Here is an 18,077-nt window from a genome sequence, read left to right as displayed (position 1 = left end):
TGCAGTTACAGAAGCCAACAAAGAGATGATTTGGCTAAAGACTATTCTAAAAGAATTGCATGTAAAGGAAAATAAGAGTGTTCTCTCTTGTGACAGTCAAAGTGCAATTCATTTAGCCAAGAATCCAGTGTTCCATGCTAGAACAAAGCATATTGAATTGAAGTATCATTTCATTAGAGATTTGTTGGAAGAGAAGATACTATCTCTTGAAAAGATTCGTGGAACAGAGAATCCTGCAGACATGTTGACAAAGCCAGTGACTGCTGAGAAGTTGAGGTTATGTTTAACCTCAGTTGGTCTCTAAGGTTGATTGATGAGGAGACGTTGCACAGGTTGAGTATGTGATGTACAAGCACTTGGATTGATCAAATTCCAAGTGGGAGATTGTTGGTGTATGGAAGTTGATCCATACTGGACACTCATTTTCTTTATGTAAGGGCATATATGTCATTTTGTACTAATGCGGGTTTGCCCTAATCCTTATGTTTTGAGGATGGCCGCTGCTTGTGAGTGCCTGTTCTGTGTGTTCATAGCAGAGAGAGAATACAAGAGATCTGTGCGACCGTGGACGTAGGAGATTATTGCTCTGAACCACAGAAATCGTTGTCTTCTTCCTTGTTGCTTCTAACCCCCTCTTGAGAGTGCGAGAGGAAAGTTTATTGTGTGTTGTTCATAACAGTTTATGCAAGTGGGGTCTTGAACTTGTGCAAATCTAAGAACAATTTGTCTTGCTTCAAGGCCTACGAACAGAACCCTGAAGCACCTTCCAAGGATGTGACAGATCTATACTACATCTAAATATCTCATATATGCAGTTAAACCATTGTCACATAAAATGCATTATTTTTAAGAGTTTTTTATTTTTTAAAATTTGCGAAGATTTCTGAAGGTTTTCATAAAAAAACAACTTTGCAGTATTATATGAGATGAAAAACACGCTGTTTAAATCTCGTAAATAATATTTGTGGGAATGAGTTAATTTGCGATTTGTGAGGTGCATCTTTGCCTCGGAGAGTTGCAGCTTATTTCCTCAAAGTGGCCAAAATATGATAAAAGTCATGTTGGGGTAGGGCTCCCATTTTTTCCCCAACCGTGGCTAATAGCACCAAGTATTTTTGGATGTGCCAAATTTCTTAAATAAGAGCTCCTTGTTATAATGCTCTATTCTGATTTTGTCTTACTATTGCGGTTCTATAAATGAATCTGTATTTTCTTGATAATGTTTTGGTCGTGTGACAAAGTACATAAAACTCCGACCTGACTTCTAGAGCTTAATTTGTGTGCAAGGGCATGTTTGATTACCAATTATCTTACAGTCTCAAACTTTTAGGTGGCAAAAGATTGATGGTGGTGCGTCAAGCTAAAGATCTTAGGTTAAACTTGATTATTTTATATTGGCAAACCTGATGTGGGATAGAAGAATTTGAATATGAACTTTAATTAAGGTAATTGAGATTAGCCGACTGCTGGATATAACCAAACATCCAAACAATTAAGAACCATCGCTTTACCCGGGTTTTCCACAACATCTGACTATTAATATTGTGTTTGACGAAGTGCCCGTGTATTATGAAAAAGTGAGTTGTAGAAAAAGCCCGTCTTTTTGGGTCTTCTGAACTTATGCATGATCTATCCCTCATATGTTGTGGCTTTGGTATTTTGTTTATTTTAGCACAATGATGTTATGGTTTATATATATATATATATATATATATATATATATATATATATATATATAACAACTAGTCCAACATGTCACTAATATTCGACACTTGTAACATATCCCTCAGTTGGTAGTTGGCTTAATAGTTGTCGTGTATACTCGGCTTTATATATATCGAAAATCCTATACAAACCAGTTTTTAACCATGCGAAAGTAATTCCCCTTATCATGGGTTAGTATCTTTTACACATAGTCCCTAAATCAGATTTAATTGGGTCAGCATGCAATTTCTTGGACACGAATAAATCGGAAATTTTTATGTTAGACATAAATTATGTTAAAAAGCTAAACCGATTTTGGCGTCTATATAAGGTCTGAATATATATATATATATATAAGCTAATGGTGAATCGTCCAAGCAACTTTGACAATGTTTCAGACTAGCTTTCGTGAAATATATATATATATATATATATATATATATATAAGCTAATGGTGAATCATTCAAGCAACTTTGACAATGTTTCAGACTAGCTTTGGTGAAATATATATATATATATATATATATGTAAGCCAATGGTAAGTCGTCCAAGCAACTTTTATGATGTTTCGAAAGTAGCTTTTGTATTTTATTGATCCAACCGATTAAGGTTTCTTTTTATTTTCATGACAAATGAGTCAGCGACCTTTCGAAAAATGTTGCTCATGTCACTTCCTTGAGAATTACGCGAGACAACGGGACTTCCAAAGAAATTTTCGTGCTTAACTTACTTTTTGAGGTTAATCACCCGACTTTACCTGCCAATGATAAAGGTGCGTACAGACGTCTCGGGCAAGATTAAAGCGCACACTGTAGGGATACCGAAACTGGTGGTCCAGATAAACCCAACACTCTTCGAGCTAGACCTAAACCGCCGCGTCATTCAGATGGACGGTGATGTAGACATGTCACTTGCATTTGTCTGTATTACATTAACTGAAATAACAGTTCTAATAAAATCGATCATAAAAAAGTAGTCATGCTAAAAGCGAAAAACTGGTTGAGAAAGCAAAAGAAAGTAGGCTGTATTCCAATGAGAAGCTTCCTCCGCCGCCACTGGCCATGACCAACGACGTGTGCTCCAGTGTGTTTGGGTGTCCAAGAAGGAGGTGGTAGACAGAGAGGTACTGCTTCGAATTTACGACGAAGGCGTCGATGTCTTCTTCGATCGTGAGGACGAGATCGGAACCTTCGAGTGCATGTCGAAGCATGGGCAGGGGCCAAGGCTGCTCGGCCATTTCCCCAACGGCCGGGTTGAGGAGTTCATTCATGCAAGGGTATGCCATGATCTTCCTTCTGCAAATATCTTTCCCTGTTTGGAATCTGAAGTTTCTTTCTTTACTCTGTTCGTTAACTTCATGGCTATGGTGGCAGTTTCAACTGTATCTTTCATGGCTATGGTGGATTCATCTACCATCCACTGTACTGACCTTGGTGTCTAGCACATGGTGACTGTTCTGAGCAAGAGTTTAGTGAGTTAGTGTGCACACTTCCTGAGCTGGAGTGTGTTTTGAGCAAGAGTTTAGTGAGTTAGTGTGCGCACTTCCTGAGCTGGAGTGTGAGAGTTTCAGTGTAAGGACGTTTTGTACTTGAGTGATAGCTCACTAAATAAGCTTGAGGTGAGTTCTTGTAATTCACTTTTATAAGTTCCCAAATAATGTAAGTATGTTAATGTATGGTTTATCAGTCTTGCATTGTTGACCCCCAACTCCTTGTTGACGATAATGGCAGTTTCCTTCGAGTTAAGTGGAACCCTTCTCAATCTAAAGTTCACCACCTTTCCCTTGAACGTTTTCTGGTTGGGAGCATAAATTTCACATTCTTCAATTTTTCGGCCCTTCATGTTCTCGTTCACGATTGCCAGTGAATACTGACCAGGAAATAGTGAATACTGAACTAATTTATGTAGGTCAAGACTAACACGGCACCCTCCAAAATGTTCGACACTATTAAATAAGCAAAATAAAATTAAAATCTCAAGTGCCCAATCTTTAGTACTTGTTTAATGAAGATGAAAACTTTCTGGGTCTGCAACCCAAGGTGAGAAAAAGCACAGCAGTTACATACCTGCACTGTAATATGGTTGACTTCTCATTTAAACGACCATCACCATCGCAGCAGACCATTCCAACACTAAACAAGTTATTCTGAAATTAATTGATATCAGATTGTGTCAAATCACTCAAGCTTACAACAGATAAAGAGACACGTCAGTTTGATAAATATATGGAGCTCACCTTGGGGGGCAATTGATGTTAACAGAAACACCAAGAAGGCTCTCAATGTGTATTACTTGGGAGATGAAAAGTCATATCTCTTGAAAGATAAAAAGTCATGTCTGTTGGAAGATGAACAGTCATGTCTCTTAAGAAATGAAATGACATGTCTCTTGAGAGATGAAAAGTCATGTCTCTTGAGGGATGAAAAGTCATGTATGTTGAAAGATGAAAAGTCATGTCTCTTGAGAACTAGAGACCCCTTATGTAACTCCTCTATATAAATGAGTCTCTCCACCAAAGGAATGCAAGCAAGAAATGATAGAGTAGTGGACGTAGGCCTATTGGTTGAACCACTTTAAAAATTTATGTCTCTTTAATTATTTATTCATTTTGATTTCTTTCATGGTATCAGAGCCACTGGTCCTTGTTAGTGTTGCTGCTAGATCCTAAGGATTACATCTTGTGTTGCCGCATTTCATTCTCATGGCAAATCAAGAAGCATCATCCAATACAGGAGTCAACTCTGATACGGGTATGAATTTTCTTGCTTATCCTCTTTAATGCCCAAGCAATTTACAGCATTTCCTCACCATCAAGTTAAATGCTGAAAATTATCTTATTTGGGAATCACAATTCACTTCAGTTTTGATCTCATTTGGTCTTATGGGATATATTGATGGAAGCAAACCTGCTCCGTCAATGTTTAGAAGTGGAACAACTGAAATTAGTTCAGAATATATTGAATGGTTGAAAAATGATCAACTACTTTTGAGTTGGATTAAGTCCTCTCTATCTGAAGCAATACATACCCAAATTATTGGTTTAAAAACCTCTCTAGAGGTTTGGAGCGCTCTTAAGCAGTCATATGCCACTCAATCTAGGGCTCGAATAATGCAGTTAAAATCACAGTTTCAAGATTTGAAAAAGGGGTCTAGTTCTATGGATGTTTATATAAACAAAGCAAAATCTATTGCTCATCAATTAGCCATTGCATCCAAACCTATTGATGAAGATGATCTTGTTCTTCAAATTTTTAGAGGATTGCCAAGTGAATATCTTGCTTTTAAAGTCAGTATGGAAACTCGAAAGGACCCTGTCTCTTTGAACGAACTTCATGGACTTCTTCTCATACAAGAAGCCAACTTAAAAGAAAATGATTCTCAAACTTTTGAATCTATTATGTCGGCTGCAAATATTGCCTCAAAACAAGTTTACAACAAGCAAACCAACTACAGAGGTCATGGTAAAAACAACTATCAATCTAGAGGAGGAGTCCGGAAAAGTGATCAATACAAAGGTGATCATTTTGTGTGCCAAATATGTGGAAAAGTTGGTCATATTGCAATACTAACTTGCTTAAAAAAAAAAAGACAACGCCTCCTCAAGCATATCATGCAGTTTCTTTTAGCAACTCTGAATCAAGACAATGAAGATGAGAATTGGTATCCTGACTCCGGTGCGACTCATCACATCACCAATGATATCAATAACTTGTCCATTCATGCCAAATACAAAGGTGGAGATGTAGTAAAAATCAGAGATGGATCAGGTTTGAGAATTTTTCATATTGTCTCTTCAAAGACATCTCAAAATTTAGTTTTAAATGATCTCCTTCATGTGCCCAAAATAAGAAGAAACTTGTTATCTGTACAACGTTTTTCTAAGGATAATGAAATCTATTTTGAGTTTCATCCTAATATGTGCTATGTTAAGCAGCAGGGAACGAGAAAAATTCTTCATAAGGAACGAGCAGTGATGGGCTATATAAGATAGACCTTAGTAGCAGAAAAAAGGAAGCACAACTTGGAGAAAGACATACTATTGAGCAGTGGCACAAAAGACTTGGTCACCCTTCATTTTCCATTGTTAAGAAGGTTTTGAACAAGTGTGATTTGTCTTATTATGATGATTGTTTAAATTATTTGTGTGAAGTTTGTCAAAAAGCTAAGAGTCATAAACTTCCATTTAATGCTATTTCAAGTAAGGTGAGACGCCCATTTGAACTCATTTATTCTGATGTATGGGGTCCAGCCCCAGTGAAGAGTATGAATGGTTTTAAATACTATGTGATTTTTATTTGATGAAAAAAAAATCAGATGTCAATAATGTTTTTAAAGCTTTTAAGGCACTTTCTGAAAATCTCACTGGGCACAAGATAAAATATTTTCACTCAGATTGGGGAGGAGAATTTTAAGGGCTTTAATCATATGTTGTCAATAATGGGATTGGACATAGAATATCATGTCCTCATACCCCTGAACAAAATGGAGCAGCTGAAAGGAGACATAAACATATTGTTGAAACAGGTTTATCTCTAATGGCAGAAGGTAATATTCCCAAGAACTTTTGGTCATATGCTTTTTGTATTGTTGTATATTTGATTAACCGAATGCCAACCAAGATTCTTGATTTTGCTTCTCCTTTGAAAAAATTGTTCAAAGAGAAACCTCACTATGGCTTCCTCAAAATATTTGGATGTGAATGCTTTCCTTGTTTAAGAGCTTATCAGAAAAATAAATTAGATTACCATTCTGAAAGATGTGTTTTCTTGGGTTATGCTCCTCAACATAAAGGATATTATTGTTTGGATGTACGAACCTGTAAAATCTATATTTCGATACATGTCCAATTTAATGAGAAAAAAATTCCTTTTATTGATACTCAAAAAACTAGAAGTCAAGATCTAGAAACTCAAAACCAAGCTATAATTTTAACCTCCCCTCATGAATATCAGTTCTCAAACCCTACAATACCATCATCTAGTACCTCCACAACTTCAGAGGAACCCTTACTTCAGTCTGAAACAAATAGTGAATCTCAACCTGAAACTCTTGGAAATGAGGAGCCTACCCAATCCAATGAAAATGAACCAAATCAAGAACGAGTCAATCCTATGACTACTAGATCTCAAGTGGGAATCTTCAAACCTAATTCTAAATACAATGAGTTCCATACATATTTTTCTAGCAAACACTCTCTTCCAATAGCTCTTGTCTCCACACTTCTTGAAGACAAAGAACCCTCAAGTTTCAAGAAAACATATGAAGATGAAAATTGAAGGAAGGCCATGCAAGAAGAATATGATGCTCTTATTCGAAACAATACTTGGGAACTTGTTCCAAAGGAAGAAGCCAAACACATTGTAGGATGTAAATGAGTGTTCAAAATCAAGCGAAAGGCAGATGGATCATTGGAAAGATACAAGGCTAGACTCATCGCCAAGGGATATAGTAAAAAAGAATGAATTGACTATACTGAAACCTTCAGCCCTGTTGTGAAGCCTACTACAATTCGGACAGTATTGACTATTTCTATTAGTCACAAATGGAAAATGCATCAGCTGGATATTCAAAATACATTCCTATATGAATCTATTTCAGAAAAAGTTTATATGGCTCAACCATCTGCATTTCAAAATCATTCTTTCCCAAATCATGTATGCAAGCTTGAACGTGCTTTATATGGTTTAAAACAGGCTCCTAGGGCATGGTTTGCCTGTCTTAATCTATTCCTCCAAAATCTTGGTTTTAAAGGGGCTCAAACAGATTCATCTCTTTTTGTTTTGAGAAAAAGAGAAATACTTCTATATGTTTTGGTATACATGGATGACATGATCATAACAGGAAGCTCACAAGAATATATTCATAAAATTATTTATCAATTCAAAAGTGAGTTTGCCATTAAAGATCTGGGTCAGCTTCATTTCTTTTTGGGCATAAAAGCAGAAAGAGTTGACAATAAGCTAATATTGTCTCAAAGGAAGTACATATTCGAGCTTCTCAAAGAACAAATATGCTTGGAGCTAAGGGAGTTTCAAGTCCCATGGCATGCTCCCCTGCTTTATCTGCTCAAATTGGATCAAATTTTTATGATCCAACTCTTTATCGCAGCATTGTTGGCTCTCTTCAATACTCTACTGTGACTCGTCCAGACATCTCTTATGCTGTCAACAAAGTTTGTCAATACATGCATCATCCTACTGATGCCCATTGGGATGCCGTAAAGAGAATCCTAAGATATTTGAAGCACACTATTAATTATGGCCTTGTTATTAGACCTAGTTCAGTTTTAAATATTAATGCTTATAGTGATGCAGATTGGGCAGGATGTCTTGATGATAGACGTTCTACAGGTGGATATGCAGTGTTTATTGGATCCAATCTAGTTTCATGGAGTGTTAAAAAGCAGTTAGTTGTCTCTCGTTCTAACACTGAGGCTGAGTATCGATCCATTGCCAATACTACTGCTGAAATCATGTGGTTACAATTTTTATTAAAAGAAATTTGTGTTGATCAATCACAACCTCCCATATTATGGTGCGACAACATCGGCGCAGCCTATCTTGCAGCTCATCCTGTGTATCATAGTCGTAGCAAACACATAGAGATTGACCTTCATTTTGTTCGAGAAAAATTGGCTAAAGGAGATTTAAAAATTCAGTACATCTCTTCCAAAGATCAGGTTGCTGATATTTTAACTAAGCCACTTAGTAAGCAGCACCATTATCAAATAATTAACAAGCTCAATCTCATTATTGGAGCAATGAGATTGCGGGGGGATGTTAACAGAAACACCAAGAAGGCTCTCAATGTGTATTACTTGGGAGATGAAAAGTCATATCTCTTGAGAGATGAAAAGTCATATCTGTTGGAAGATGAACAGTCATGTCTCTTAGGAAATGAAACGACATGTCTCTTGAAAGATGAAAAGTCATGTCTCTTAAGGGATGAAAAGTCATGTATGTTGAAAGATGAAAAGTCATGTCTCTTGAGAACTAGAGACCCCTTATGTAACTCCTCTTCATAAATGAGCCTCTCCACCAAAGGAAGGCAAACAAGAAATGATAGAGTAGTGGACGTAGGCCTATTGGCTGAACCACTTTAAAAATTTATGTCCCTTTAATTATTTCTTCATTTTGATTTCTTTCAATTGACGCTTCATGCGTACCACCCGCAGCCTCAAATGCTTCATCTAAGCCTTCTCTGCCAAGCCCATGGGCTCAGTCGAGTCTCGATCATTACTGTGGGTGTTCTCTCCCAATGGTATTCACCGTCGGTGTTTCCTTGGCCTTTCCTCCTACGGGTTACTTCTCGTTGACGTTTCACTGGCCTCCGTCATGCGATCGAATGGATGCTTTCTTGCAAAACGAGAAATAATGATATGGGGGAGAAACAGCGCACGCGGGAGAGAGAAGTGGGATCATCTTGTAACCGCGCGTCATCCTCCACACACTAGCAGCAAAGGCATGAGCGAAGAGGAAGAATGAGGATCGGACGCTGTTTGAGCGAAGAGGAAGAACGAGGGTCGGCTGAAATCCTAACGGAAAAAGTTCGAGAGAAGAGAGAGAAATCGTGCGGACAACATGAGGAAGAAAAACGGTTGAACTAAATTTATACCCAAAATTAAAAATTACTAAAAAGTCCACATTTTTTGCCTGTTTTGAAAAAGTCTGTCCAATTTATTGAAAGTTAAAGCTGCCAAAAGTTCAGCAACAACTGTGAACTTTATATGAAATTTCGTGGGAATGCCCTCATATTTATTATAAATTGCTAAAACAGGGTTCATGGAAAACTTTTGCAATTTTTGCCGAAAACCAAGGTTTTATATACAATTATGTACTGGTACCTTTAGGCTTATTAAACTATCGAAAAAGGGTTCGAAAAATATATTTGAAAAGCAAAGGGAAATTTAAGTTCTAAGTTTAAGTTTAAATTTGAGATTTCTCTGCATGCTTTGAAGATCTCTTAATATGATATATTTAATGTTGTTCTTCATTTATTGTTCTTTACTTGTTATGAAATTAATTTAAAATGACTTCAGGAATGGGACCCTCCGGAGCAAGACCGAAAGACTAAATGGTTAACAACATGTATGTACGTTTACGCAATATTATTTAATGTGTTCATGAACCAATGATCATATAAATCTTGTGTTTTCTGACACTAACTAAAATCTTATTTGGATATGGATATTATGTTGAAACACGTTCATATTGGATTTGATGGATCCACATTGGTATGATCTGAATCTAAATAATCGTTTGAATTTTTGCTTTGGATCGAATCATTACTTAGATCCATATTTGTATTTAGTTGAGATCATGACCTATTTAGATCTCAATTGGTTTGGGTATTGGTTAAAAATTCATATCCTTTTTATGTTGGTTTAAATATATGTTATTATACTTGCTTTATGGATATTCATGGTCATTTTGGGTCTACAGATATTAGATATGACCAAAACTTTGTTTTATATATCCATTTAGTCGTTGAATTGGGATCACTCATTAAAAACTACATTCTTTTGGAGCATGATCTGATTTGACATGTTTAAGATCTATATCTTGTTTATATTAGATCTAAACATATTATAATGTGCATTGATTTTTAGATCTAATGGTTTTACGAGTTGTACGTTTTCAATGTGAGTAGCACTAGAATGCTAACAAATGAATTTCTTGAACAAAGCTTATATTTCAATATGTTTATCCTAGTTAAAAGGGATGATTATGTTACTATATGTTGGTATGCTAAGAATTGTAAATCAACACTCTTACATATGGTGATCCATATAATATTGTGCTTAGTTCTTGATAGATTTGGATCCATATTAATTTGTTTGGGTCATTGGCTTATGTATTAACATTGAATCCAACGTATCATCATGTTTGCATTTTGAAGGTAACACTCTTAAACGTGATGAAAGCCATATTAATGAAATATTTTATTTGAAGATCTGTTGTACTAAATGTTCTAGTACATGAAACTTTATTTACTCTTATTAGAAATGACTACCGGTCTGAATTTAGATTTACATCACATTAAAAGTAAGAAAATGAAAAATCCTTGGTCTTGACTTAAGAGAACTAGATTGTCTTTTGAGATGAGATATTTGTTATCTTTTCCTATTGTTATGGTTGGATCTATTTGATATTATCTGAATTTCTATATTTGAACTGATAAAATCCACATTACATAAAGCTTACCTTCAGATCTAAACTAACTTGTTTGGATATGTGAAAAGAAAAAAAAAATTATATCCTGTTTGCTTTGGTTCCAATAAATGTTATCATGTTTGCTTTTAGATTTGTTCATATTGTAATATTTGTTGTCATGCTAGATCCAACGATCATTCTAGAGAACTATTGAATAAAACTTTATTTGTTCCTCTTTCTTAGAAAAATGAATTTGTTTTAATGCATGCTCCAAAGTTGTAATATAACATTCTTGAACTAAAATTCATAATGGCAAGAATGCATTTATTTGAAGCATTATAGCACTAAAGTGCTCGTACATGATAACTTAATTTTCACAAAAGAGAGATGGGTTAGCATTGATGCAAGTATGATTGTTGTCCAAACTTCTATTTTAAACCTACTAATATGGGGTTGAAGGCTGTAATGGAAGCACTTGTTTCTGAGGCGCCACATATTCCAGCAAACAATTAAGAAGGCCATCTTCCAGCACCGCTGCCTCCATTTCCCCAAAATCCTAGCTTGCAGCTATCTCTTGAACTCAACCACAATATCTTCTTAGGGAAACTTCACTCTACCAAACTTTGCACAACATACCTCCAAACCTCCTTAGCTATTTTACAATTGATTAAGACATGGACATTTGTCTCCACAGCACAAAGGCAAAGGGAATAGCGGTTTGCAAGTTGATTAAAAAATGTATGTTTTCTCACCACTTAAAACGTGCTCAAATTTCAAAATCTTCAATATGGTACAACATATTACCTGCTTCCCTTACTTTGTTGTGACGTCTATACACTTCAATTTCTAATTCCCAAATTTGAAAGCTTTAAACACGGGTATGTTTCTCTTAACCTTTCAAAAGGTTTAATGCATTTTTGAGAAAGCATATATTTCGTTCATAAGAACTTTCAAACTCAAAGAAATCGCTATTTTAGCTGGAATATTCATCTTGTCAAATAAATTTGGTTAGTTTTTGCCTAACGAAGTTTCCAAATTGGCATAAATATGGAGATATTAGTGGATGTGGACATTTATGGTGGACTGAGTTGAAGTCCTTAAGCTCGAGTACTAAAATTCGAGTTCCCATTCTTCCATGATTGTACGTGTCTTTGATGATAGAAAAGAATTTGCATATCCAAAATATAAAGGGCATCACCAATATGAAATAAATTAAATTATATGTAGGAACTAATGTGCAAATAAAATAAATTACGTGGGACAGTGTGGGCAACTGCCAACACATGGCTAGGCCTAGTTCCGCCACTGGTTGGAACTGGCCAACATGGAGACCAACATGTACACGCAATATTTTAATGTTACTATGTGAATTTACTTGTAGTGATTTCGAACGATTTTCATGAAGAAAAAATTGATAGGACAAACTTTTTTATTTTTTATTTTTTTTAATTGATAGTCCTCATGGGATACGTTTAATAAAAGACTATTTCACGTCGTCGGTAGTCCTCTTCACGTTTCCTTTTCACATGGTTGACTTTGGATTACCTAAGGTCGTTGGGAATATAGAAATTATTATAATAGTAAGATAATAATAATAATACTGAAAAGCACAACATGATCTTTAAATGTGCCTTCAGCATTCTTACGCAACTTCCAGGGCAGCATACGGGTAGAGGGAAAAAATGTCAATCTTCAACTTGTGGAGGTACTACTTTTTATCATAACAAAATTAATTGATTTTTATACAATGTTTAATCGTTTTTTAGATGTTTGAACCTTTGCATGGGTCGTATATATATATATATATATATATATATATATATATATATATATATAGAGAGAGAGAGAGAGAGAGAGGTGAGATTTGAATGCGCATTGAAAGGTGCGATCCGTTGAATTTTGACGATTTAAAGAAGTTTGCTCTTACACCATACTTAGAGATCCAAGCCTTGGTTCCTCAGAATTCTATTAATCACTTCCCCCAATAAGATTTTGAGGAAATGAAAAACTATTGGAAAAACTGGGTGCACTCTACGTGGAACACAAAGTATAGAAAGCATCCAACACTAAAGATGGTCAGTGGTTTAAACAAATCAGATGGCTATGGACTGTGCGCTTAACGTTGCACTCTTCATTTCCCATCCATCTTTACCACCTTCCCTTGCTCCACTTAGACCCCTCTCATTCCTAAAGCAGTTTCCTCCTCTCCTTTACAAGTTAGGACACCTGCTCACTCGCTCCAGTACCACCGCTTCACCCTCCATCCATCACCACATCCTTGGTGCTCATCTTGTGCTAGAACTGCTGTTCTTCTGTGTGTGTGTATAGATCAGTAGATGTGCATGCGCAACCCATGTCTGGCCAAAGCCGACAGCATTATGCCCTTTCTCCTTCTCTCTACATGTCATTAAGTTTAAATTTCAAAGGCACTCGTATGTAACAAAACAAAATAAAACGAAACAAAATTAACGAAGTTTCCAAAAGGCACTTCAAGCAAGCGCCTTGTCGGAAGGCTTTCTCTCCTTCATTCAAACACCCCCGCTCCCTTCTCCTCCTCAGTTCTCTCTCTCTCTCTCTGTCACTCTCGTGAATATGGCCTTCCCTTTCCTTGCCTTCGAATCCATACTCGTCCTCTTTCTTGCATTCCTTGTGTTCTTGATTGCTCGGCTGAAGCTATCAGCCAGAGATGCCAAAAAGTTGCCTCCTGGAAGACGGGGGCCTCCTGGAAGACAGGGGTGGCCTCTCGTGAGGGAGAATATTGGCTTCTTGTCAGCCCGTCGGCATGGTGTTCTCCATTTTTTTGAGCCAAGGATCTCAAGGTGAGCCAGCCGGAAGAATTCATTGAGTCCATGGAGACCATGAATAAAACTTTCTGATGTATCCCTTTTGCCGCCTTCGCTTGCGGGTACGGGAGGATATTCACCACTCACCTATTCGGCAAGCGAAGCGTCGTCTCGGCCTATGCCAACTTCAGCAAGTGGGTTCTTCAGAACGAGGGAAGACTTTTCACGGCAAGTACCCCAAGGGCTTGAGCGCGATCATCGGGAAATATGGGATGCTGTCCATCCACGGCGACCTCCACCGGAAGCTCCACGGTGTCGCTGTCAGGCTGCTTAGCTTGGACAAGCTGAAGGCCCATTTTCTAGCAGAGGTGGACTCCATGATCCGGGAAGTTCCCGAGTAAACCAGTGTATTGGAAATGACATTCTCCTCGAAGACCAGTGACGAAAGGTTCGACTTCTTTGTCCCCATCCTCCTCTCTCTAGTGTTCCCTCCTGTCTTTGGCCTACCATATCGTCTGTGTCAACGTAATCTTTTTAAAATGTTCGCTTCGTTTCCTTCGGCGTCTCACTGCCTTTTCATTTACTGCTAACTGTACGTGCCATAATATGCATGTCGTGGCTCGCACACGGTTCCACCATCATGGTCCATGGAGACCAGGCGTGGTGATCGGAGTCGATCTTAGTCAGGTGACTGACATTAATGTTAGAACAACAGAAAATGGTGAAATGAAATCACCACCGGCGACTAATATTGGTTTTCAGTATGACAGTATCCATACCATTCACTGAAACCCTCAAAAAGTAGTAGGAAGTTGAGATTGACAGGTAAAGATTGAAAAAGACAAAGGTAAAAACTTAACGAAGAATTACCCTGTAGAAAAACAGGGAAAACGACTTAGGAGGTAGTCTATGAAACGGAAATTGATTCTTTGAGAAGTTTGTTTCCTTTTTAAAAAAGTTGAGATTCTGGTAAATGAGAAACAAGTCTCTCCAACATTATGCTTTTCTGGGGAAGTGTCAAGCTTTTTCTTTGGAAACTTAGTATTGAGAAGTCTAGGTTCCCTTTCTAGCTAGACGTTTTAGATAACAATGATAAATCAGGTCAGATCCAGGTCATGTATTACATATTAACATATCCTTGAAAACCAAATCTAGGTACGACTGCAGCATCAGATCTGAGTTTTACATTATAATTCAATTAGGATGTGGACTTATTATATAGATCAGATTACATGCATGCAAAACATTGGTCTACCCATCGGATTTTTTTGGGTAAGCAAATCCAATAAGTATTGTCAAGTTGGTACTGAACCGACGAGATATAGCACAAGATCCGGGTTTGAATATATAGCTTCTCTATCCGTATGCAGATGTGCTGGAGCTCATGTGGAAACACCTGCTGGGTTTGGATCCATCTGAAGACACAAAGGTGATTGAAAGAGGATTTCGGGACGTTACAGCCTCCAGCGTTGGGGTTCTACCTATCCGGCTTCCGAGCACCAAGTTCTACAAAGCCATCAAGAGAATTTTTTTTTTTTTTTTTAAATTGATGACAACTCACAATGCTGGTCAGATCCGAATCACGGGAGATTTTATGTTAATGAACTATTTAATAATTGATGTCAAGGATATAGATATTTATCGCAATTCTTGTCCGTGATCATGTTCGGCTTGTCAGGGTCACCGTCAAGTGTCAGGCAATCGTCGTCGGGATCACTCTCCGTCGTCGGAGGACAGCTTCGCTTTGGATTGACGGCTTAACAGATTAACTCGTCATCCGAGCAGTCCCGGCATCCAATGTCTAACAGATTAACTCATCGACAATCAAGACATCGTTCAGTTCACCCCCGCGTTGTCAAAGACATCTAGCAGCAAATTGAAGCGAATACTCGTCGTCATTACCGTCATCGGAACTATTATCGACAATCACAGGCGACGAATCCATTTCACTTCAACGCCCTCAAAGTAGAAAACTAGCGGCTGGGATTCAAACGTTCTCACACGATCCCCCAGAAATCTGGCTGGACACGCAAAAATTCTACATGAAATCCCTAGCAATCGGGTTGGCACTGAAAAGATCGAAATGGGTACCCAATAATCTGGCGAAGGACGCGAACTCGAAGAAGAACATCGCATATTTGGGAGCAGAGCAGTGGTTCACTGGAGGAAGAGAAAAACCACGAACGGAAAAGGGGGAAATTGGACGTTAACATTTCCGACGATCAATCGGATTCATCCACTTCTGAAATAAAGATATTATCCAACAAAGATCCCAGACATGCTTCCTTCGGAGGAAATAAGATGAAGAAGTAAAACTCTGAGAACCATTTTCTTTCACCGGATTTACTCAAAACCCTAAGCTCAAAGTTAATGAAAAAGAAGAAGAAATTTGAAATGGTGAAACGGACATTAACTTCAAATTTCCTCTACCTTTTCATTAACTTTGAAAGTCTATGAAAGTCATCACCATTTCATAGACTTTCAAAAATAATGAAAAGTAAAAGGAACTTTGAAGTTAATGTCCGTTTCACCATTTCAAATTTCTTCTTCATTTTCATTAACTTTGAGCTTAGGGTTTTGAGTAAATCCGGTGAAAGAAAATGGTTCTCAGAGTTTTACTTCTTAATCCTATTTCCTCCGAAGGAAGCATGTCTGGGATCTTTGTTGGATAATATCTTTATTTCAGAAGTGGATGAATCCGATTGATCGTCGGAAATGTTAACGTCCAATTCCCCCCTTTTCCGTTCGTGGTTTTTCTCTTCCTCCAGTGAACCGCTGTTCTGCTCCCAAATATGCGATGTTCTTCTTCGAGTTCGCGTCCCTCGCCAGATTATTGGGTGCCCATTACGATCTTTTCAGTGCCAACTCGATTACTAGGGATTTCATGTAGAATTTTTGCGTGTCCAGTCAGATTTCTGGGGGATCATCTGAGAACGTTTGAATCCCAGCCGCTAGTTTTCTACTTTGAGGGCGTTGAAGTGGAATGGATTCGTCGCCTGTGATTGTCGATATTAGTTCCGACGACGAGGATTCGCCGTTCAATTTGCTGCCTGATCTCTTTGACAACGCGGGTAAACTGAACGATGTCTTCATTGTCGATGAGTTGTCCCCTTGCTTGCCAAACGAGCAGAACCGGGAATGCTCGGATGACGAGTTAATCAGTTAAGCTGTCAATCCAAAGCGAAGCTATCGTCCTCCGACGGAGAGTGATCCCGACGACGATTGCCTGATACTTGACGGTGACCCTGACAAGCCGAACATGATCCCGGACAAGAATTGCGATAAATATCCTTGACATCAATTATTAGATAGTTCATTAACATAAATATCCTTGTGGGCTACAAATGGCTATAAAAAGCATCAAGTTTTTTATTGCAAATCTGGATGCTGCTAAAAATTGAATTGTCATCCCAACTCAATAACATTTCCAACCTAACACACATGGACTAAATAAACTTTTAGCAACAAATACAAGACAATACCAAAGATCGTAGCTGTTTACTAAAAGTCATACGTAAAGAAATGTAATAACTAAGAAAGAGGTGCATAACGATTCACAAGGATAAAAATGCATAGAAAATGAAATCCATGAACCATATGGCCCACAACAGCTTAGAGCCTCAAAGTGAAAAACATACGGCACGACAGCTTAAAGCCTCACCGTGAAAAGCAAAATTTAAACTCAAATCTAATAGCAAGAAAGTACACAACTTGAATCACAAAAGAGTAAACACATATCGGTTACAACTAGAATCACAAAAGAGTAAACACATATCGGTTACAACTAGAATCACAAAACAAGAAACACATATTAAGAAGAAGCCATGAACCACATATCATATGACATAAAAGTTTTAAGAAAAACATGTGAAAGAAATGCTTTCATCAACTTCCATATACTCGCATGCCTGTGGTTGACAGGCCTTGAGATCACTGTAGCATGCTTGGTAGCAATTCGTCCTTCAACAATCAAATTTAAAGAAGAATTATACGTGAGCACTGCAAAGATACAAGAAAATAACATTTCACGCAACATTATATATATAAGTAAAAAGTCTCATGTTTCAACGCATCGGTGACAAGAATGGCAATTTTAGGTTTCAACATTATTATGAAAAGGGTTGGTTTGCCAAATATGCCACACTTGCCCTCGTTGGTTATATATGGCTATCAAGACATAATGCCAACATAATTTGTGGAGATTTTTACTATTATTGTTAGACATTGGATGCCGCATAACATTTAGCACTATGAACTGGAGATTTTAAAGTTTGAGAATTCGTATATAAGTTCTAGAAACTTAAGCATGTGCTCTGTTTAAGAGGATAGAGTTGGTTGAAAGTCGTGAGAGATCGTGTGCGTCCACGAGCCTGCCCGATAAGTTATCGGAGGTAGTCCAATTAGGTCCAATAACTTATATTTAATATTATTTTATAAT

This window comes from Nymphaea colorata, chromosome 14, assembly GCF_008831285.2.
Source record: "Nymphaea colorata isolate Beijing-Zhang1983 chromosome 14, ASM883128v2, whole genome shotgun sequence".
NCBI lineage: Eukaryota > Viridiplantae > Streptophyta > Magnoliopsida > Nymphaeales > Nymphaeaceae > Nymphaea > Nymphaea colorata.
The sequence above is the reverse complement of the archived record's forward strand: the minus strand, read 5'-3'. Positions refer to the sequence as shown.